The sequence below is a fragment of the Phyllostomus discolor genome, chromosome 6 (genome assembly GCF_004126475.2).
Source record: "Phyllostomus discolor isolate MPI-MPIP mPhyDis1 chromosome 6, mPhyDis1.pri.v3, whole genome shotgun sequence".
Lineage (NCBI taxonomy): Eukaryota > Metazoa > Chordata > Mammalia > Chiroptera > Phyllostomidae > Phyllostomus > Phyllostomus discolor.
Window position 1 is genome coordinate 110,432,536 of NC_040908.2, and position 24,427 is coordinate 110,456,962.

Genomic DNA, 24,427 nt, shown 5'->3' on the forward strand with positions numbered 1-24,427 from the left:
TTTCTCTGGTGATTAATGATGTTGAGCATCTTTTCAAATATCTATTGACCATCCTGGATGTTAATACAGACCAAATTCTTACCCTTAAGGAAGTTAAGGTCATTTGGGAAGGTAATATTCACATACATAGAAACAAGTACAAGACAAGATATGCATTAAGGAGTAAACTCTGAGGCTAGACCAAAATGCTGTAGGAGTTCAGAGAATGTGAGGATCACCGTAGATTGGTGTTGTTAGGGTAGCTTTAGTTCTATAAAATGTAAAGTTGAGCTGGGTCTTGTAACTGATAGGGTTTGGGCAAAAAGAGAGGCTAGAGAAGGACATTTTCTCCATCTGTCCATCTTCCCATCTGCCCCTCCATTCATCCATCCATCTGTTCATTCAAAAGATATTTATTGAGGACTGTGCTAGGCACCCTCATGTATTTGCTGGGAACACAAGCATCAAACACATTTGCATAAACAGTATATATTTACAATGTGATAAATGCCATAAAGGAGAAGTAGAGGGTGCGATGAGTGAGAGACTTAACCTTAGCAGTGGAATCAAGGAAAGCTTTCTTTGGGAGTGGTGTTTGAGGTGAAGAAATTATACAGATTCACAGATGTCCGAAAGAAAATGAAGAAATGGATTTGACTGCAACAAGGGTTTAAGATGTTTTTGATATTTATGCTTTTAAAATGTTCTCTAGGAGTTGGGTAAGGTATCACATTAATCTTAAATCTCTGAAGAGACTGAAATTTGAAGATAAACTTGAGAAACAAGAATGGTAAGCATAAAATGTGACCCAAACAACCTTTATTATTTCCAGTGCGAAACTGTCATACACTGACTGCGATTAGTTGTGTTTTTCGGGTCAGGCAGGAATCCATTATTTCTTAAGTTTAAATTTGACACTTTAGATTGGACACCATCCAGAGGATTAGTTGCCTTCTTGGCTCTGGACTTTATGTATTTGCTGCAGGATTTATGTCACCAGATGGCACCATTTAACTGAATTTATGTGCTTTATGTATAAGGCTGGTTGTTTTAAAAGGAGGATGCTTTTATTTGTGCTATTCCTGAAATAGGAAAAGTTAATTTATTTTGATGGCATATGAGACTTCTATTCAGAGTAAAGTGATGAAACCCCAAAGGCTTGATGAGAGCAAGAAAGGACCTAGTAATTTCTGCTAAGTACCTAATCAATGAAAATTTAGTGGTGGTCACTAGCATCAATAGTGCAACAGGGTTTGGCAAAAGTAGGTTTATGGTTGTGAGTACGTGAAACACAGAGTTTATTCTTGTATTATTTAATCATGATTGTATTATTTTCCATATGGACAACTGCAAACCTACTTTTGCCTACCCCCATATATGGTAGCTGGCTAAAAAGCAGACAGAATACACTAGATTTCCCCATCTAGGTTTTCCTAAGCTAGCATAGTAATATTATAAATATATTAGCTTTGAGTTTAACTTTGTAGTGTAGGGATTTGATATACATAATAAAAATATAGAGAAGATTCTAAAACATTTTAGGAATAAACCCTTTCAAGATACCTTGAAATATGGTAATACCATATTAGCAAACTTTTGTTCAAGAGAGTGTATGTTATTATTGAACTTTAGAACTAAAAAAATTAATAGAACATGATTGGGATATTCTTCTTAGTGTAAACATTCCAAGGTAATGAATATTTATTATTTCTTGATTAAAAACTTCCTTAATACTTTCCTCACCTTTAAGTGAAATTAGTCACTTTCTTCCATATGTTTCCATAATATTTGTGCATATTTCTGGTGCAGCACTTACTGCATTGCATTATTGGTAATTGATTACATGTTGATCTTCTTCAGTAGACTGTGAGCATCTTGAATGCAGGGAATAGTTCTAATTCAGTATGGGGTACAGTGTCTACCATGGATTATTCATTCTATTTTTAACTTTTTTTGTTTGACAAAATATATTTTGAACCTCCACTCTCTAAGACACACTGAGTTGGGGTCTGAGGATTTAGGGACACAAGAGAGGTGGACCTTATTTTCATGGAGCTCAGGTCTACCAAGGGAGACAGACATTAAACAAATAAATACAAATGTGATATGTACTTTGAAATAAATATTAATGTGAATTAAATAGTAAAATCATAAGAATTATTTGAACTGGTCAAATTCATATTACTGTATTATGTTTGTTTAGATAGTATATATTAATTGAAAACTTCTGATAATTATCTATTATCCTTGGAATCAAATCCAGACTTCTCATGCACGTGTAAGGTTCCTCACCACCTGTGCCCACCTCTCATCTCGTCTCTTCCCTACTCACTGTGCTCTGGCCGCACTGGCCTTCTCTCTTGTTCCTAAATGCTGCCCAGGGCATTTCCACTTGCTTTTCTTTGTTTGTTTGGAGTGCCTTTCTACCCAAATCTTTGCCTTATTGGCTTACCTCATCACCTAGGTCTCAGTGCCTCTAAAGTGCTTTTCCAGTTCATTACCTGCACCCCACTCCTAAGTCACAGCTGTCACACTACGTGTTTCATTTTGTTACTGTATGTATCACTAGGAGAAATTTTGTTTATGTGTGTTTTGCATGACTTTCTCCACTGGAATGTAAATTCCGTAAGAGCAGCTAGTTTGTCTTATTCATTGCTGTCTCTTTTATATTAGTTTAGTGTCTAGCACTAAATAGCCACCAAATAAATATTTGTTAAGTAAATGGATGAGTAAGTAAGTGTTGCTACATGCTTGGTATGGTGTTAGATACTTGTTTTAGTTAGAAATGTACTCACTTGAATGGAGCAGAACGCTTATGCAAATAGTGTTTTATTTTTACTATGCCAGGAGAAGTTTGAAGGTAGGCAGTTGCTGGCATTAAGGCAGCATCACAGGCACATTCTGGTCAGTATCAAATGGGAATTACAATAGGACCTTAAGGAGGAATTGGGAATATAGTATCAGTAAAGCCCAAGGCACGTGTTGTCAGTCACACAGAGCACCAGGGAGCTTTGCCTGAGCCAACACACATGATACCAGGTCCCATCAAATAGACTTCTGCATCAGAGACCAGATAGGCAGAGACACTGGTCAAGGACCAGAGAGAAGCCAAAGGACAGCATGTAGATCCAATGAACCCACCTATTTCTACCCCGAGGACTATGATGGTGGATAAAGCATGTTGCCACCCTCCCTCCTCTGGGAATCTACTCCCATACAACTGGGCATTATTTTGGAGAGAGATAAGCAGGAGGGGGGAAGCTATATGAATGAGCAGTTTCGGCTGAGAGAGACTGTTTAAATTATTGAATCAGACTGCACTTTAAACTGGATTGAGTGGTCACTTTCCCCCATTAACCAGGGCTGGAGGGCTCCTGAAGCAGCTGGATAAAGCACAGGCACAGTGAAGAGCTGTACGTTTCGTTTGCAGGTCCATGGTGTGGTGTGAGGGGTGTGTGTGAGCCCACTCTACAGAAGCATAGTCCCCAGTGTTGACTCTTACCTCTTCATACTCCTTTCAGGTTTGACAGTTAGTGTTGAAAAGGATTAACCACAAGAAGGAGCAGTGGAAAAAGAAGCACCTCTCAAATATCTCACAGGAAAGGCTCCCTTTCATTCTGTTAGCTCTGGCTCCTGGTAAAAGATAGAAGAGGGTGAGAATGAGGGGCATTGGTCTACCTTTGTTTACTTAAGTCAGTCCTAAATGTTGCTTAAGAAAATATTTATCTTTAATCTTATTTGTTGCTCAGAAGCCATGGAACTTCTTAGCCTATGTTCGGAATTGCAAACATACCAGTAATAACCTACGCTATACCATGCAGAATCAATTGCCCTGATTCCTAGTTTCTGAGTCCCTGGGTTCTACCTTACATTCAGTTTCCAGGTTGCTATCAAAATAATAAACCCTTATGGAAACATAAGATTATAATTTTCTTTGCAGGACTGTGTGTATGCAAATAAGTCATCAAATGTACCTAGAGCCGCAAAACTCTAGTGGGCATGCTAGTTCTTATAAAAATGTCTTAATGATGAGTCCCTAAAAGTTTAAGTATTTTTAAAATCACAGACACAAATTATACTTAATATTAAATAATTCTTTTACGAAAACCTTAAGTTTTGAAAATTAGTCATTTGAAAATAAACAGTTACTTCAGAAATAAGCCTTGTGCTTAAGAAATAGTAGCTGCAAGAGATTTTTGAGAGTTTAAGAGCTCTTGAATTGATCAAAATAGAACAATAATTGTAAAGGTGAGTTTAAGAATTCATTAATTGAAAAGAAAATAAATGCAATAAAGGATTTATTGCACAATTGTTTAGATAATAAAGTGGCATTATTATGAAAAAAAAAGAATTCATTAATTGAAGTAATTAATATTATTAACAAAACCTGTTTGATTCAGGTATAGTGCTACATTTAGTTATTTTCCCTGATATGTGTTCACATTATTTTTGCCGTATTTCTCATACAAATCTAATTTCTTAACTATATCCTTTTCTAGAAATGGAGCTCCTTGAAATATGGAAAATTTAACATTAACAGGGTTCTCTGCAAGTACCAAACAAATTTTAGTGCAGGATACTTCCATTTTCCAACTTTGAGTATTTCTGTGTGTAACATGGAGGATGCAATTTCTTTAAACGTGATGATTATGGAGAAGAATGGTGATTCTACCCTAAAGGTTATAGGACAATGGACAATAATTTTATACCTGATAATTTTATACTTTCTAATTAGAATTATTGTCATTATTAGGGCTTTGTTTGTGGACAGTTTATTCCTTGGGTCAATTTCTTGATCTGCTTTCTAGCAATAATCTCCTCTTTTACTACATCTCATGTACCCACTCTATGTGCTAGTCTATGTCTTACTAATAACCACACACTTCCGAAATCCCTACTCGCTGACCACTGCTCATCACCTTCTGTTGATCCAGTTTATTTCTGTATTTCCCATGGCAATCGTTCTTTGATCCCACAGGCACTGCTAACCTGTCAGCCTTCTACATTTTCATGATCTGTTTGCTACCATAAGTCTTCACGTCCCTCCTTACCCAGCTTAGAATGCATGACTCATTGCTATAATTACTCATTTGCATACATTTGCAATTTCATTGTTGTTCCCTTCATTTGCTGAAAAAAACAACCTCTGGTTAAACCCGTCTCCATTCTATGCCTGCACCAATCCAGTCAAATGTGGCTGGAGAAATCCACACAACTTTGTTAACTGGTCTCATTTAAAACTTATGACCAAAAAGCCTTTTATATGTCCTTGGAAAATTCACTTTCTCATTCTCACAGGGACCATTTCACACCTTCTTCCTCCTCAAATTCAATACACCTCACCTCTTCCAACATTAACTTTTCTTCTTATTTTATTGAGAAATAAAAAAAAATCAAAGGAGAACTTTCTTGTCTTTTCACCCCTTAATCTACCAACCTACCTACATCTGTATCCACATGCTGTGCCTTCCCTTTTATTCAAGTAGATATAAACTGTCTCTTTTCTTATCTCAGGCTTAATTCCCTTTTTGAATAGAGTATCAAGTCAGGGTCCTGGAAGGTAACAGAAGGCCTTCTCAGAGAGAGAGAGTTCAGGAAGGATCTATTTACAAAAGTAGGGGCAGAGTTGAGGGGACTAAGCAGGGATCAAAGCACTTGGCGCGCTGGAATAGTGAGTGTTCAGAAGTAGCAGGGAGAGCCAGCTGTTCCTACAACACAGAGAAACCTGTCACCATTGGAGGGGCTGTCTGACAGAAGCTATGGCTTTAGGAAGAGGAACACAGCCACTGCCAAGCCATGGGCCAGAAAGAAGAAAGCTGGAGGAATAAACACTCCAGCCCCACTTTCCTCCCTTTCCTGATCTTCTGCTGGTGGTTCCCAACAGTGTACCTCAATTGGAAGCCAGAGGACAAGGAAGCTGGGTGACATGGTCTGTTGAGGTGACTTAGTCTTCCCAGGGTACAGAGCAAGTGCAGAAAGATAATCTGGAAGGGCAAATGTAGAAGATCCATGACAAGTTATATTCTGATATTTCCTCATTTATTCAAAGAATATTCTATAATTATTCTTTTTCTATTTGCAGTTAATTTACCTTCATACTCGATTATTCTTATTAGCACCCAAATATCTCTCCTTAAAGAAATAATTTAGAGTAAGGGTTAAGAATATGGACCCTGGAGCCAGTTTGCCTGGATTTGATCCAGGTTCCTCTGCTACTTACTACTTGTGTGACTGGGCAAGTTTCATAGCCTCTCTGTGTCCCAGTTTTCCTGTCTGTAAAATGGGGATGATAATAAAAGTACCTGTCTTGTAGGGCTGTTGTGAGAAGTTACTATATGTATTGCATTTCAAACGGTACCTAGCAAATACTAAATGTTTGCTATTATTGTCATCTTTAAAATCTCTTCTCTTCATCTGCCATCTCCCTTCACTTTGTTTTTCCTTGTCTTCTGGCTTCTGTCTGAGCTGGCCAATGGAAAGTATTAACAGATTGGAAAAAGGGGAGGAAAGAGAGGTTGGGATATTTATTCTTCTGTCCGCCTTCCTTCTGGGCCATGAGTTTGTAGTGACTGTTTATACTTAGGGTCACAGCTCCTGTCATGTAGCCCCTCCTCCATTTCTCTAATCTTCTTTAGAGCAAAAATTATCACAAGAGTTGTTTATACTCCCAGTCTATGCTTCTTCATCTCTTAGTTTCTCTTGAAGGCACTCCAAATTAGACTCTTGTCTTCTTCATCCTGAGATTGTACTTGTCAAGGATATTGTGATATTATGATTTATAAGAAATATACATTTGTCATTCACATGACGAAAATATATTACCCACACACATTTGGGTTTTGTCTGCCCATTTCTGGTTCACAACTCCTAAAACCCTTGGGATTTCCTGTGATAAGAGCAATAGGTTCTTTTGTTCTGTTAATGAGATGACTTTTGGAAACTGAAGTCATCTCATTAAGTAACTTAAGTAACTGAAGGATGAGGGACTTGGTGCCAGGACAACTAACTATGTAATGAGAGGTTGAAACTTTTACTCTGCACTCCCCTGCCTCCCACTCATCCCTGGATAAAGGAGAGGGGCTGGGGATTGAGTTCATTTGCCAGTGGCCAATGATTTAATCATCATGCCTGTAATGAATGAAGCCTCCATAAAAACGCTGAAGTATATGGTTTGGAGAGCTTCTGGGTTGGTGAACATGGTGACATGTGAAGTGAGTGAATCTCTTCTATCTGGTGTTTTCTATATTATGTCCTTTTGTAATAAACTGGTGATCTAGTAAGTAAAATGTTTTTCTGAGATCTGAAAAACTCTCTAGCAAATTAATGAAACCTGAGGAGGAGGACGGGGGAATCTCTAATTTATAGCCAGAAGTGGAGGTAACAACTGGACTTGGAATTGGCACCCTGAGTTTGAGGGGATTGTTGGAACGTCCAATTTGTAGCTAGTGGATCAGAAGCACAGACTTGCTACTGGCTTCTAAGTTGGGGTTGGGAGTGTGAAGTCTTATAAGACTGAGCCCTTGCCCTGTGAATTCTGACAGGGTGAATTGAATTGGATTCTCCAACATCCTGCTGGTGTCCAAGAGTTACTTGGTATTGTATAAGAAATCCCCCACCCCCAGGAACCCAAAATAGTTATAGAAACTTCCATGTTGCCACTTTATTGGTTAATTCTCAAGATTTATCTTACTCTCAGCAGCATTTGACATACTCAGTCATTCCTACCTTCTTGTACCACTTTCTTTACTTTCTTTTCTAACTTAAATGTTGAAGTACCCTAGGCTAAGTCCTCAAGCCTCTTTTTTCTTTCTTTTTTTAAACTGCATGCACTACCTAGATAGGCTCATTTAATCCCATGATTTTAAACATTATCTACAGACTGATGACTCCTAAATTTACGCATGCCTTCTATCTCGTATATCCTACCACCTCTGTATTATCTTTCACTATCAAGCATTTCAAATCTTAGCATGGACAGGAGTTTTGATCACCCCCCACCACTTGTCTCTTAGTCTTCACCATTTCAGTAAGTGCCACCATCACTTACCCAGTTACTGAGGCCAGAAGTCATCATTGATTCTTCTTTTTCTTTCACATCCCAATCACATCCATTTGCAAGTCCTGTTGCCAAATTTTCTAATTAAGTTCAGAATCCTACCACTTCTTCCCATCTTCGTCCTGTCATCCTGGTGTAAGTCTCCTCTTATCTGGTTTACTGCAATAGCTTCCTAACTGATAACCCTTTGTTTTCACTCCTGCTCTAATCTGTTTTCTAGCATCTGGAATGACCCTTTGAATCACTGTTTTAAAAACACTCCTGTCACTATCCAAACAATTCAAATACTCCAGAGTATGTAAGGCCTTACATACTGTGGAGTATGGCCACTTCTCCCACCTCTTCTACTAACATTCTCAGCATTGCCAACTCCCCTCCAATCAGGTTGGCCTTGAACTTCCTTGAATAAGCTTTCTACTTCAGGGTATTATTAGTACTTGCTGATTCCTCTGCCTGCAGGTGTTTGCCCACTTTCTTACTCATCAAGCACCTATTTAATTACCTTATTTTCAGGCCTTTCTAACCACTCTGTCTAAAATAACCCCCTTCTCCCCTTACCGTTTTTCTCTTACTCTATTTAATTTTTCTTTATTGTACTTATCAATATATAATTAATTGTGCTATTTATTTGTGTCCTTTCCTTCCTAACTATAATATAATCTTGAGGGCAGGAACTTGGCTGCCTTGTTCACTCCTCTAACCCTAATGCTTAGTAGAGTTCATGGAGTAAAATGGAAGGTAATATAGTTTGGTGAATGAAGGAAAAGCTAATTTACTACTGATGGTCAACTTTAAAATTTTGGCTATATAACTGCATTAACATTTTCTTTGTTTTTGCTTTTTATTAAAAATTCGAATCAGATTTTTGGATGTACTGTGTTGAAAAATATATTTATTTAAAAAGGGTTCTTGTGTTTGCAATATTTTATTGTCAGTACAGTGGAAATTTTGCATTTGTTTTCAGGGTCTTTGTACCAAGAACTCAGATTTTCAAAGAATGTGATTTATGAGGTCAGGAAAGTACATTAAGTTAATTATTTTACTGCATTTCCAGGCAATGTCTTGGAGTTTGCTGGTAAGTAGCAATCAAAATTGCATCATTTAAAGTTGATAGACATATTAAAACATGGAAATTTCACTTGTTTACATGTCCTGCTCCATTTTGAGGTTACTGCTGATAATATGAAATTTATATTTGCAATACTATGAAAATTTAACAAAATAATATGAATGTCTGTTAGTAATATGACTTAGTTTCTAGTGCTTAATGTAGATGACTTCTTGGATACCTTTCTTCTTTTACATAGTTGAACTTTTCCCTTAGAATTCCTCATTCCATCTCAGCTGTCTTGAAAAATTGAAAACTACCACTTAAAAATGTAGCCTTACTGATACAATTATTCTTCATGATGTATTTACTTAAAGTTTTCATTAAATTATTTGTTAATTGAACAAATATTTACGGAGCACTAAGATGTGTCAAAAACTGATATAGATGTATGATTATCTGTCAGCGAACAAGACAGGTAATCCTGCTCTCATGAAATTCATAGTTTAGTGGTGGATATTGGCACTATACAAACATATAGATAGCATGGAGCAGGGAAGGGGAATAGATAGTACCATGAAGAGGGAGAAAGGCTGCTATTTTAAATAAAGTAGTGAAGTTCTATCTAAGGAAATATTTGAGTAAAGACTCGGAGCTGAGGAACTGAGCCATAAGGCTATTTTCAAGGGAAAAGAACTTGACTTTCAAGGAAAGGCCTTGAGATAGGAGCATACCTAGATTATTCCAGGAGTAATAGGAGTCCAGTGTGATGGACTCAGTCACTCCTGATTGAGAAATAGTAGTAGGAAATGAATTTGGTTGTGGTAGAGCAATGGATTGTATAGGAATTTTCAGCCGTTATAAAGACTTTGACTTTTATTGTAAATGAGCTAGGAATCTGTTGGGAGGTTTTGAGAAGAGTGATATGATCTGTCTTATGTTAAAAATGATCAACTCTGAGCCACATATTGAGAATGGGCTGAAAGAATGGAAGGAAAGAAGTGGAACAAATGAGTTAGGAGTTTATTGTAATGACCCAGGTAGAAATGACTGTGGCTTAGATTAGGGTGTGGCGGTGGTGAGAATGGTAGGAAGTGGCCAGATTCTAGATTTTGAAGGTAGGGTCATGAGTTTTGCTAATGGATTGGGTGTCAGGTTTGGGAAAAATAGATGAGTTAAAGGGGACTCTTTTTTTCTCTCTCCAGGATCTGGAAGTATGGAATTCCCACTTTCATAGATGAAGAAGTCTAGAAAAGTAGCATATTTGGGGGTTGGAGTGGAAAGGTCAGTTTTAGAGGTGTGAAATTTGTGACACTTATGTGGATATATGAAGTGTACAGTTGGATATAGAAATCTAGGGTACCAGGGAGATATCAAGGATTTAAGTTTAAATTTGGGAGAAGTCAGAATATTTATTTTTTTTTACCACCATGAGACTGAGGGAGAAGCTAGAGGTCATGACATGTACAATACTAAAAAATTTTTATTAAATTTTCTGAAGCTGGTAATGTTCATAATTGAGGTAAGTTATTTTCTGGGCAAATTTTATGCAAAAAATCATTAAAATTTTACATAGAAACTAGTTAGTTAGCTGGGTATACCACAGCTTATTAGCTTTTACCTTTTTTAAATTAAAAAAAAACTATCTCCTAATGTTGTTGGTGGAAGTGGGATTTTCACAGTGTCACAAGGAAAGTGTTCTAGGAGACTCATGTAAGGGAGATTGTGGTGTGGTAAGATTTATTTATGTGACAGATGCAAAAGCAAAGGAAGTTGCCTCTGGGTTCCTAATGTCCCATCTCCGTCTGTCCTGCCATGGAAAAAAAATCCCGTCTTGCCTTCATCAGGCCCAGAAACAATGCTAGTGTGCAGACATTTTGTGCCATGCCAAAGTTTAGTCCATATTAAAGCTTAATCTAGTCTACTCTTTATCACCATCTGGCTAGCTTAGCTTGTTTTCCTGGCTATGCCTTGGCTGGTGCCCACATTCAGAGTCCACACAGCTGCAGCGGCCACAGGCGGTTGCTAGTCCCACGTGGCTGCTATGAAGAGAGAATGCACAAATGAACACAGGGTGAGTGCATGTTACCAGGAAAGGGGGAAGGCCTTTATTAGCTGTGATTATATTATCTCAGGCTTGGGAAGGACCAGGCACTCTTTTCAAACTAACCAACCAACAACTTCCAAAGCTTTTGTGGGCTTCTGATGAGTCCACCCCCTAACAAATCTATTTCCTATATCTTTTGGGGTCTATTATCCAATTTGGTCCTTTTCCCAGGCTAAAACGGTAGGCCTCTATGATTGCCATTTTGGATTCTATTGCATATGTGCTTACTTCCCCATTTATTGTTCTGTCCCTTCCCCCACTGATCTGCGGGGAACAGACCAGTTCCTAGGGAGGCAGGGAGGCAAGCAGGCTTATACTCCCTAGTTGATTATAGTTAATAATGTCTGGTTTCTTTTGTTCCCTTCCTTTATTAATATTTAGCTACCTATGCTAACACTAACTTCTGGAAAGTGTCAATTACTAGATGATCAATTTATTTTAACTGACTGGAGTTCTAATTTCCATAAATAGCAGCAGTATGGCATTAAATTTAAAATTTAAAAGAGGTCATTCAAGCATTTTAAGAATCTACCTGATTTATTAATGTACATGAAGTTAACTTTTAAGCCTTCTGGAATTGATTAATCAAGATCATTTCTAATGTGACAGAGATTAAAGCTAGAATAGATGACTCTTAGACTTAAGAATTCTTGACTGAAAATAACAGACCAATAGTATGTGATTTAAGTGGGAAAGGGAGTTTTTTTGGAAGAATATAAGATGCCTTAGAGAAACTGCCAGAAGGCTGGAGATCAGATTTAGAAAACAGGCAGGGACCAAGAAATACAAAGCACGGCCAAGATTCTCTACAGAAAGTTTTTCTAGGGATACTGGCTCTTTTGCCATTACCATTGGCTACTAGGCACCGCACTGCTGGGCTCTGGCTCCTTAACACTTTCACTGTGCTGTCACTCTTGATTCTATCATAGTTATCATGGATTAATTTCGACTATCCCAGCACTGCCAAGTTACTCTGTGAAGATTAAAAGCTCTTGATTCATTAAGAATTATGTAAACATGGCTGTGACATATAAGAAATATATATTTGGTTTCTGTTCCTTCTTCTTTGGTAAACAACTAAAAACCTTGATATCCCGGAGGTGATAAGTGCCATATTTTTCAGTCCATAAGATGCACCTAGTTTTTAGAGGAAAATAGGAAAAAAAAATTGAAGCAAAAAATGTGGTAAAATATTTGATAACATAAATAACAGTATTTCACCAATGTAAATGTAAACAGAACTCAACAGCAGCATTAACAACCATTGTTCCTCCCAAATTTGATGGGGTGGGGGGGTGGGAAGTGCATCTTATAGTCTGAACAATATGGTACCTTTTTGTATGTTAATAAATGACAGGTAGCTGGGGATTCCTGGGTAGCCTCAGGATGGAGGTGCATTGCCAGGGGAACCAACCACATGATTAGAAGGCTAGTATTTTCAGCCCTAAACCCCTGGCTTCTGGCAAGGAGGGACATCAGATTGAATTTAAGCACCAATGGTCAATCATTTAATCAATCATTCCTACATAAGAAAACCTCTATACAAATTCCTTATGTACTGGCTTCACAAAGTTTCTGGGTTGGTGAAGACATGGAGGTGCTGGGAGAGTAGTGCTGGGAGGTCAGCAACTCTTTCCTCACACCCTCCCTGTCTGGCTGTTCTTGAGTTGTATTCTTTTATAATAAACCAGTAATCTAGTAAGTAAACTTTTCCTGAGTTCTGTGAGCTGTTCTAGGAAATTACTGAACCTGAGGAGTGTGTTGTAGGAATTTCTAACTTATAACTGGTTGATCAGCAGCACATGACTAGATTTGTAATTGACATCTGAACTACCAGGCATGGGCAGTGTTGTGGGACTGAGCCCTTACTGTGGGTTCTGATGCTAACTCCAGGTGAAGCAAGTGTTCTGAGGTAGGGCAGGGCTGGGAACAAGTTTTTACAACCCAGTGTAGGTTCTTGGCTTCATGCACGAAAGAATTCCAATTTGAGCCAGCATAGAGTTTGAAGTGAACATGAGTTTATGGACTTCCAGTAAAGATGGAGGTGTGGGTAGACATGCTTCATTTCCTTGTGCAACCACAGAGAGAATTACAACTAAACCTCAAAATAAATAACACCCAGAACTGTCAGAAAATCAAACTGTATAGAAGTCCAACAACCAAGGATTTAAAGAAGCCACATTCATCCAGATAGGTAGGAGGGGCAGAGACACGGAGACAGGTGGAGAGGTGAGGAGACCCAGTGTGGCATGGAGAGGTGGTGGTAACAGAATGGGTGGTCTCACACTCATGTGTGGTGTATAAAAATCAGAAGGGATACCTTGGGAACGAGTGATACCAGCTCCAGGCCAGACTGCATAGCACAGTGTTCCAGTGCCAGGAATATAAATCCCCATAATTTCTGGCTGTAAAAACCAGTGCAGGTTGGGTCGGTGAAAGAAACTGCTGGATATTCAGGAGACTCCACTTAAAGGGCCCAAATGGATTAAAAACGTGCAGACGCACCCCTCTGGGATATAGTACCAGGGCAAGAGATGGAAGGGCACCAGTCGCTTAGGGGGAGTGGGTGAAATGACTGGAAACAGGGTGAGTGCCTGGCAAACCTCCAGAAGCCAGGCAGTGGCACTGTCCCCTATCTGAGCCCTCTCCTCCCACAAAGCCACAAAGCGGTGAAGTGGGTTACCTCACCTTGGTGATTACCTAAGGCTTCACCTCACACGCTTTACAGGTGTCTTTTCTACAATAAGCCATGCTGCTAAGGGAGTCAAAGCAGCTATACCTAATACACAGAAACAAACACAGGCAGGCTTCCGAATTGCAGAGACAAAGAAATATGGCCCAAATGAAAAGACAGAACAAAACTCCAGAAAAATAACTAAATGAAATGGAGATAACCATTCTATCAGGTGCAGAGTTCAAAACACTGGTGGTCAGGATGCTCAAAGAACTCATTGAGTACAACAAGAACATCAAGGGAGAAAAGTTTACATTAAGTGAAATAAAGAAAAATCTATAGGGAACCAGTGAAGGGCAGAAAGCTGGTATTCAAATCAATGATTTGGAATATAAGGAAGAAATAAGCATTCAACCAGAACACCAAGAAGAAACAATAAAAAAAATGAGGATAGTATAAGAAACCTCTGGGATATCTCCAAATGTACCAACATCTGAACCATAGGGATGCCAGAAGAAGAGGAAGAGCAAGAAATGGAATACTTATTTGAAAAAATAATGAAAGAAAACTTTCCTAATTTGGTGAAGGAAATAGATATACAATCCAGGAAGCACAGGGAGTCCCAAACAAGTTGGACCTAAAGAGGCACACACTAACACACATCATAATTAAAATACCAAAGGTTAAAGATAAAGAGAGAATCTTAAAAATAGTAAGAGAAAGTCTTTTGTAGGTAACTGTTTAGTTTACCTACAAAGAAGTTCCCATAAGACTATATATCAGCTGATTTCTCAAAAGAAATTTTGCAGGCAAGAAGGGACTGGCATGAAGTATTCCAAGTGATGAAAAGCAAGGATATGCAACCTAGATTACTCCATCCAGATGGCTGGGGTGGGGGTGAGTGGTGGTGGGAAATTGGAGACAACTGTACTTGAACAATAAAAAAAATGTGAAAAAGAAAAAAAGAAGAATGGAAGGGCAGATAAAGTGCTTCCCAGACAAAATAAAGCTAAAGGAGTTAATCATCACCAAGCCATCATTACATGAAATGTTAAAGGGACTAATTTAAGAAAAAGAAGATCAAAACCATGAACATTAAAATGGCAACAAATTCACAACTATTAACAACTGAATATAGAAAAAAAAACTAAGCAAACAACCAGAACAAAAATAGAATCATAGATATGGAGATCATTTGGAGGGTTATCAGCTGGGAGGGGGAAGGAGGAGTATAGGGGGTAAGGTACAGGGATTAAGAAGCATAATTGGTAGGTGCAAAATAGACAGAGGTATGTGAAGAATAGTATAGGAAAGAGAGAAGTCAAAGAAATTAATTGCATGACCCATGGACATGAACCAAGTGGGGGAAGGATTACTGGAAGGAAGGTGGGTACTGGGTGGAGGGGGGCAAAAGGGGAAAAATTGGGACAACTGTAATGGTATATTCAATAAAATTTATTTAAAAAATAAAAGAAAATATACTCTCTCTCTCTTTTTTTTTTTTTAAAAAGGAATTGAGTTTATTAGTGAAGCAATGAGGCAGAGAATGGGCTCCTCCACAGACAGAGTAGCCCTTCCCTGGTGGGATTTAGTTCTCTCTTATTGAGGCTCATTTAATCGAGGTGTGGGTCATTCAAAAAGGGGGAGGACTATTCAGGATGTTTCTGGGAAAAGGGGTGGAGACTTCTCAGAAAAGCCCTGTTGGCCATTTTATGACCTTTTATGGGTGTTCTGTTTTTGATCATGGTGGCTCGAGGTGTGTCAGTTAATATGCTAATGTTTACAATGAACATTTAATGAGGCTAGGGGTTATAGTTAGGTGAAATTAGTCACCAGATTGGATTGAGCTGGTCTTTGCCTGAATGGAGATGGTGTTCCTTTTTCTTGACAGCTTCTGTAGCTTTTATCATTTGCATCTGTTCTGTCTCACACCCTATCTCACAAGTGGTTAGTTGTTAAGCAAAATGATTCCTGGTACTTAGTGTGACTGTTACCATCTTAGGAAGCAGGCTGACCTCCAGGTCCTCCTGGGAATAGCCATCACCTGAAAAATATTCTTGCTAGATAAATGGGTCCTTTAAATTGTTTACTCCTTTGGATTATACAGCTCTTAACAAGCACTTGCCACTTGGCTAAATATAACCAATCCCATTCTGTTTTGGGTGTGGAAATCTTTGTCTTGCTACTGCCCAAGATGCTGCTTCTGTTCTTAATTTCTCTTAATAAACTCTTGATATAATTTTGGAGTTGTCAGCCTCTTTCTTTGACCTCCTGGCTCCAAGAAGAAATTTTCACAATTAATAAGCCAGCCAGGAGACCAGAGAAATAGAAAAAGGGGAAAGAAGCTTCCTTGGGAAACCGTGGGTTGGTCACTGACTGCTCTATGGGGAGAGGTGGTCTGCATGTTGGATGCTTGTGACGCACTTCTGAGTATGGGATGCCCTGGAACACTGGATGGGCCGGATCATTTGCTAAGTGTCTTGCCCATTGTGGTAAGGAAGGGTGGTAAATGGCTCCTAGACTGTGGCAAAAGTTTGGAAATAGAAGGGAAACTCCAACTGGGAAAGTTTATGCACCACCCTCTTGGCTACCAACTTAGCCAAGAAGGTTGAGGAATAAGATACCAAAACAGAAATTATATCTTGCTGCTTTGGATAAGGGCAGTAGTCATGAAGCCAGAATGAAATGAAAATGTCTGGAACCCATGTGAAGAAGACAGTGAGACTAAGGACACAGAAGCCATGAAAGACCTGTGCTTGCTTTGGGCTGAACGTTACGCCAACCGGCATTAATGCAATGAAAAGCCATGGCACAAGTGCAGGTGGTCCCCCAAGGGTGGGGATGGAGGCTTTTGGGTTAGATGTTGGCTTTGCTACTTACTGTTACGTAACTTCTCAGAGTTCCATAGTTATTCTCTGCAAATTGAAGATAGTAGTACTTACAGAGTTGGTTTGAGGATATATGAAGTAAAATATATAAAGAGTGTAGCATATTCTCTGGTAAAAACCAGGTGGTCAGTATAAACAGTAAACATTTTTTTTTCATTTCCTCTTCTCATGGATATTCAGGAAATTGAACGTCAGTCCTAAATCTGGCCTTTTCAGGTTTACAGGGACTCCAGGCTGTAAATATTTCAAAGTAATTTAAAATTGCTTGGACCAGCTTTTTTTTTTTTTACCCATTACTGATGACTCTCTTTTATATTTGACTCCAAAATTCGTGGTAGAATTACATCAGCAACAGTGGGCATTCTAGCATGTAAGCAGGAGCCTACCATGACATGTTTTGATAGTACAGTCCTTTAAAGCAAAGGTGTGTTTTTGCTGTTTGGAAGAGTAGAGAGCATAGTTCTGTGGTTAAGCAAATGGACTACTAAACTGACTTGTAGATAAGTCACTTACTAGCTGTGAAACCTTGAACCTTGCTTTATTCAATCTCCCTGAGCCTCAATTTCCATTTCTGTAAAATGAAGCTGACAATATCTAACAAGATTGTCATAAGGATTAAATGAGACTTTAAATGTGAAATATAAATGCCTGGCACAATACTGGCATCTTGTGAGTGCTCAATGAAATAATTGTTGTGAACATCATTATTAAGTTATTCAGAACAGAAATCTCAATTACATGATTTACAGACCTAAGAGAGCACACCAGAAAATGACTGGCACATTTACAAGGTTAACAGTGTGGTGAAGTTAGTGTACATCATTGTCTATCAGTGTAGAACCACATGAGCTACCATTTCTTAGGGAGTTGATTTGACAAGTCTTCTGTGCTCTATCCATTCAAATAATTATTTACTGTCAGATATGCTTCTCACCTTCGTTATGCTGTTCCTTTAGATTTCTGACTGCCACATGCAAGGGAAATGTTGAAAACTGGTGAACAGTCCTGAATTTGAAAATCATATGTAGAGTTTCTGTATTGTAATATTGTTAGGAATTTTAGTGTTTAGAAATTTTTTTTTGATAACTGTCAGCAAAAGTAAAGAAAAAGATGGAAATTTGTACATATTCTTTTTTAAAAAGCAGCTTTATGGAAATTTAATTTATATAATTCAAATTTACCTGTTATAATCATACAATTAAAATTTTAGTAAATTTATAGAGTTATGAAAACGTCACCACAATCCAGTTTAGAACAGTCCTGTCACCATAAAGAAGTTCCTCACTCCCAAACCCAGGGTACAACTGGCCTCTTAAAAATTTGCCTTTTCTGAGGGAACCCTAGTGCACTGTTGGTGGGATTGCAGACTGGTGCAGCCCTGTGGAAAACAGTATGGAATTTCCTCAGAAAACTAAAAATGGATCTGCTTTTTGACCCAGCAATTCCACTGCTGGGATTATATCCTAAGAGCCTGGAAACACCAATCCAAAAGACCCTATGTACCCCAATGTTCACAGCAGCACAATTTACCATAGCCAAGTGCTGGAAGCAACCTAAGTGCCCATCGGTAAATGAATGGATCAAAAAACTATGGTACATTTACACAATGGAATACTATGCAGTGGAGAAAGAAGGAGCTTCTACCCTTTGTGACAGCATGGATGGAGCTGGAGAGCATTATGCTAAGTGAAATAAGCCAGGTGGTGAGGGACAAATACTATATGATCTCACCTTTAACTGGAACATAATCAACAAAAGAAAAAGGTAAGCAAAATATAACCAGAGGCACTGAAATTAAGAACAACCTAACCATAGCCAGAGGGGAGGGGGGAGGGGACAATGGGGGAAGGGTTTTCAGGAACTACTATAAAGGACACATGGACAAAACCAAGGGGGAGTAGAAGCAAGGGAGGGAGGTGGGTTTGGCTGGGGTTGGGGGGGGTGAAATGCAGACAACTGTAATTGAACAATAATAAAATAATTTTTAAAAATTTGCCTTTTCTGTACATTTCAAATAAATTCAATCTTACAGCATGTAATCTTTCACGTGTAGTATCTCATGTAGCATAATATTTTTGAAGTTTATGCATGTTATAGCTTGAATCAATAGCTCATTACTTTCTGTTGTCGAACAGTGTTCCACAATATGGATATAATATTAAAAAATTCATTCACCACTTGATGGACATTTGAAGAATTTTCTGTGTCAACTATTATAAATCATGTTGCTGTGAACATTTGTATAAATGTCTTGGTGTAGATATATCTATTTATTGTTCTTGGGTAGATTCCTAGATGGGGAATTGATAGGTTATGTGTTAACCTGCTTTCGTCTAGACATTTTATACTTACTTTTTTAGCTTTTACGTTTAGACCTGTGATCCATTTTGAGGTAAGTTTTGTGTATTGTATGAAATAAGGACCTAAGGCTTTTTTTTTTTTAACTTATGGATTTCCAATAGTCTCAGTCCCATCTATTGAAACAACTATCCTTTCCATATTGAATTGTCTTGGCATCTTATGGAATAGACAACTATTTTAATTCATTGAAGAATAAAAAAATATTTTATAATTTTTTCTAAACCTTGACAACTAATTCTGCAATTTAAATGTCTTTTTAAGTATATTTTATTGATTATGCTATTACAGTTGTCCCAATATTTTTTTCCTTTGCCCTCTTCTGCCCAGTGCCCCCTTCCCTTCAGCAATCCCCACCTTTAGTTCATGTCCATGGTTCGTGCATATAAGTTCTTTGGCTTATCCATTTCCTATACTATTCTTAACCTCCCTCTGTCTATATTGTACCTACCATTTATGCTTCTTTTTCTTTATTATTATTATTATTTTATTTTATTTTTATTTAATTGTTGTTCAAGTACAGTTTTCTATCTTTTACTCCAATCTCTGCCAGCCCTCCCAGCCCTCCCCATCTCCCTCCCATTAATGCTTCTTATTCCCTGTACTGTTTCCTCCATTCTCTTCCTTCCCCTTTCCTGCTGATCTCCATTTCTGTGATTCTGTTCCTGTTCTAGTTGTTTGCTTAGTTTGTTTTTGTGCTTATTTTTTTAGATTCAGTTGCTGATGGTTGTGAGTTTGTTATCATTTTACTGTTCATATTTTTGATCATCTTCTTTTTCTTAAATAACTTCCTTTAACATTTTATATAATAAGAGGTTGGTGATGATGAATTCCTTTGCTTTACTTAATCTGAGAAGCACTTTATCTGCCCTTCCATTCTAAGTAATAGCTTTTCTGGATAGAGTAACCTGGTTGTAGGTCTTGGCTTTTTATCACTTGGGATACTTCATGTCAGTTCCTTCTTTCCACTGCCTCACTGCCACTGTCTTGCCAATGCCTCACCACTGCCTCATCACTGCCACATAGGGTTCTCTCTGCCCTGGCTCCCCGTCTCTCCCCCTCCTGCCCATTGGATGAATATTTCTTCTTCAAATCCTTGGCTATCGGACTTCCATACAGTTTGATTTTCTGGCAGATCTGGTTGTATTTTGTTTTGAGGCTAGTTGTGAACCTTCTTATGGTTGTGTGAGAAGATGACGTGTGTCTACCTGATACCTCCATCTTGACTGGAAGTTGCAATTTAAATTTCAAAAGCTTTTCCATTTGCAAGGAAATCGATTTTTCACCATACAGATGTGGTGTCTCCAGGAAATACACTGCAGAATAATAGCAACCAGAGGAGTATTTAAATTAACTTTGTCAATTGGTTGGAAAAACTGTTCCTATTTTTTGACTTAGTAACAAGAATTTAGACTTTAAAAACCCAGTATTTTTTAATTGGGTTGTTTGTTTTTTTGATGTTGAGTTTTATAAGTTCTTTATAAATTTTTGTTATTGACCCCTTATCAGATGGTATCTGTGAATATGTTCTCCCATTCTGTGGGTTTTTTATTTTGTTGATGTTTTCCTTCATTGTGCGAAAACAATTTAGTTTGATGTAGTCCCATTTATTTATTTTTTCTTTTGTTTTCCTTGCCTGGGGAGATATATCTGAAAAAATACTGCTATGAGCAGTGTCCAAGATTTTGCTGCCTATTTTTTTCCTACAATTTTTATGGTTTTGGTTCTAACATGCAAAGGATCTGAATAGACAATTCTCCAAAGAGGACAAGTGGATGGCCAATAGACATATAAAAAGATGCTCAACATCACTAATCATCAGAGAGATACAAATTAAAACCACAATGAGGTATCACCTTGAACCTGTCAGAATGGCTATTATCAATAAATCAATAAGCAACAAGTGCTGGCAAGGATGTGGAGAAAGAGGAACCCTTTTGCACTGTTAGTAGTAACATAGACTGGTTCAGCCACTATGGAAAGCAGTATGGAAATACTTCAAAAAATTAAAAATGGATCTACCTTTGACTCAGTGATCCCACTTCTGGGACTATAGCCAAAGGAACCCAAAACACTTTAGAAAGAACATAAGAACACCTATATGCACTGCTGCATTGTTTACAATTGCCAATATATGGAAGCATCCCATGTGTCCATCAGTAGATGAGTGGATAAAACAATTCTGGGACATTTACACAATGGAATACTACTCAGCTGTAAAAAAGAAGAAAATTTTACCCTTTGCAACAGTATGGATGGACCTGGAGAACATTATGCTAAGTGAAGTAAGTCAGTCAGAGAAAGACAAAAGCCATATGATTTCACTCATGTGTGGAATCTAACGAACAAAATGAACTAACAAGCAAAATAGAGATGGATTCACAGATAGAGAGCAGGATGACAGCTATGTGTTGGGGGAGGTTAGTGGGTGGAGGGATTGATGAAAAAGGAAAAAGGACTCATGGACATGGACAACAGTGTGGTGATTGCTGGGGGAAGGCAGGTATAAGATGACTAAATGGTAATGGAAAAAATACAATAAATAGACCCCAGTATTAAGTTAATATTCTATTTAAAAGCAGTTCAAACCTAATCATATTTAATCAAAGGAATAATTCATTCATGGTGGGGAGCAATATGATTGCATGCATGTGTCTACTTGACATTGTTGTTTGCCCTTCAAGTAGACAATAACTTCTACATGTGCTTTATATATTCAGTTTCCAGCATGTGAACTTGATACATTATGTGGTACATTTATGAGAACAGATCCATTTCTTTCTTAATTTTTATTTTCACTGAATTTATTTGGTGGCATTGGTCAATCAAATTATAAAGGTTTTGGGTGTACAATTCTACAATACATTATCTGTATATTGTGTTGTCAATATAAAGCCAAATTTCCTTCCATCACCATTTCTTTCTCTCTTTTTTAAATTTTATTTATTTATTTTTAGAGATAAGGGAAGAGAGGGAAAGAAACATCAATGTGTGGTTTTCTCTCATGTGCCCCCCACTGGGGACCTGGCCCTGCAACCCAGGTATGTGCCCTGACTGGGAATCAAACCAGCAACCCTTTGGTTCGCAGGCCGGCACTCAATCCACTGAGCCACACAAGCCAGGACCATTTATTTCTCATACATTGCTTCCCTTGTAGCTTGTGTTATTATTAAATTGCTGTATTGTATCTATAATTTTATCCTTTTGTTTCTTAAACATGTCCTGGTTAATTCTACTTTTGATATTAGGTTTTCAGGCTGATTAAAATAACTTCTCCCCACTGTCACACCAAGGATTTTATTTTTAAAGATTTGAGATTTTGAGATTTGAGGAACCTTGTTTTTTTTTGTTTGTTTAATCTGGTTTTCTAATAGACTGAAACTTCAGTGATTAGGAAATATTTTACATGTTATTTAACTATTTTAAGTAGTTTGCCCAAGTGTTGAATTTCAATCATATCAAACTTGCTTTTCCAAGGACAGGCATCAGACAAATATAATCATCTAATAAAACATATTTCCTTTATTTGTTTTGAGATTACAAAAGAGAATGAACTTTTTAGTGAAGCTTTGATTGAAGTTAGTCATTTAAAGAAACATTTTAAAGGTTCTACTGTGATGTGAGGGTTTTCCTGCTATTTGCTGTCATTCTGATTACCTGGTACACATGGCTGGGTCTATAATATTTCCTGAGTTGTTAAAGCTGATCAATTTTCCAACTCATCACATATGCTGCTACATCTGTGCCCTAGATTCCCTTAGGCTTTTGGATTTTAGAGAAATGATTCTATCTTACTAAGAACATTAGTTATACATACGCTGGCTGGCGTAGCTCAGTGGATTGAGCGCGGGCTGCGAACCAAAGTATCGCAGGTTCGATTCCCAGTCAGGGCACATGCCTGGGTTGCAGGCCACGGCCCCCAGCAACTGCACACTGATGTTTCTCCCTCCCTCTCTCTCTCCCGTTCTCCTTCCCTTCCCTCTCTAAAAATAAATAAATAAAATCTTAAAAAAAAGAACATTAGTTATACAAAGAGTAACATGAACTCCTATTACTCTGAAGAGATGCTTTCAGATCAAATGGCTTTATGATGTATTTATAAAATTAATTTGCAAACACCTAGAAGATTACATGCAAAATAATAACCAACTTGACTTTGTAAAGAACAATAACTTATCAGATATAATATGCTTTCATGATAGTTCTGGGAATGTCAAGGGAAGTTATAAATTATGAAAAAACCACAACACAGTGGTGGGCAAAAGTAGGTTTCCAGTTGTGAACATTAAACAGAGTCTTGCATTATTATTTATTAAGTATTGTATTTATTTGTATTGTAACTGTAAACCTACTTTTGCCCACCCTTGTATAATCTTGTTTTAAAATAATTTTGATTAACTGTAGTGGCTTTCAGAGTGACTACTGTAGAGCTCTGGAATCAGTAGGTGAGAGTAGACAGAATGTGGAGAGGATGCTAAACGAGTGAGGTGCTCAGTTCTCCATCCCAGTTTCAAATGGAATAGATATGAGGGGATTTAGATTTCATGTGAATGTTATAGTACACACTCAGTGAAGAGACTTTCTGTATTTGATTCCTAGAACATTGTATTAGATATCCATATGATACCCATTTCATCAATATCTCAATGTGAACCTTATGTTTAAGTGAAGAACAAAGTTTTTACGAAATTGTTATGTGACAACTCATTACTGTTAGTTTCCAGAATTGCTTGCTGGGCATTTTTGTTAAAGTACACAGATAAGTAACAGGTAAATTTAGAAGTTATGGATACTATTGATTGCTACACTTAAGAGTACGGATGCTCCTTGACTTAATGGTGGGGTTATGTCCTGATAAACCCATCATAAATTGAAACTACCCTAAATCAAAAATGCATTTCATACTGTAGAGTATCTGTTGTTTGCCCTTGTGATCACGTGGCTGACTGGGAGCTCTGGCCTGCCGCCACTGCCCAGAATCATGAGAGTGAACATCACTAGCCTGGGAAAAGATCAAATTTCAAAATTCGAAGTACACTTTCTACTGAATGTGTACTGTTTTTATAGCTTTGTGAGGTTGAAAAATTGTTAAGTTGAACCATCATAAGTCAGGGACTGTCTGTGTAGGAATTCTTTGAGGTAATTGAAAACTATGCTGGACTTGGCTTGCTAATAATGCTTCTTTAGAATTTTGGTGTCTATGTTTACAAGTGAGGCAATTTTCTTTTCATACACTGTTCTTGTTGAGTTTTTGTACCAAGTTTACATTGACTTCAGAAAGAATTAGAGAAGCTCTTTCTTATTTTCTGTTCCTTAG

At 37.7% G+C, this 24,427-nt stretch overlaps 1 protein-coding gene and 1 long non-coding RNA gene across 8 annotated transcripts in view; both read left to right on the plus strand.

Moving 5' to 3' along the window:
- LOC118501485 lies at positions 1–23,662 on the plus strand. The gene is made up of 3 exons (XR_004904110.1): positions 1–1,553; positions 16,793–16,798; positions 23,650–23,662. It is a non-coding gene; the product is annotated as an uncharacterized LOC118501485 (long non-coding RNA).
- DLG2 (discs large MAGUK scaffold protein 2) overlaps positions 1–24,427 on the plus strand; it is a 1,904,207-nt gene that overhangs the window by 25,356 nt on the left and 1,854,424 nt on the right. The window lies entirely within an intron of this gene.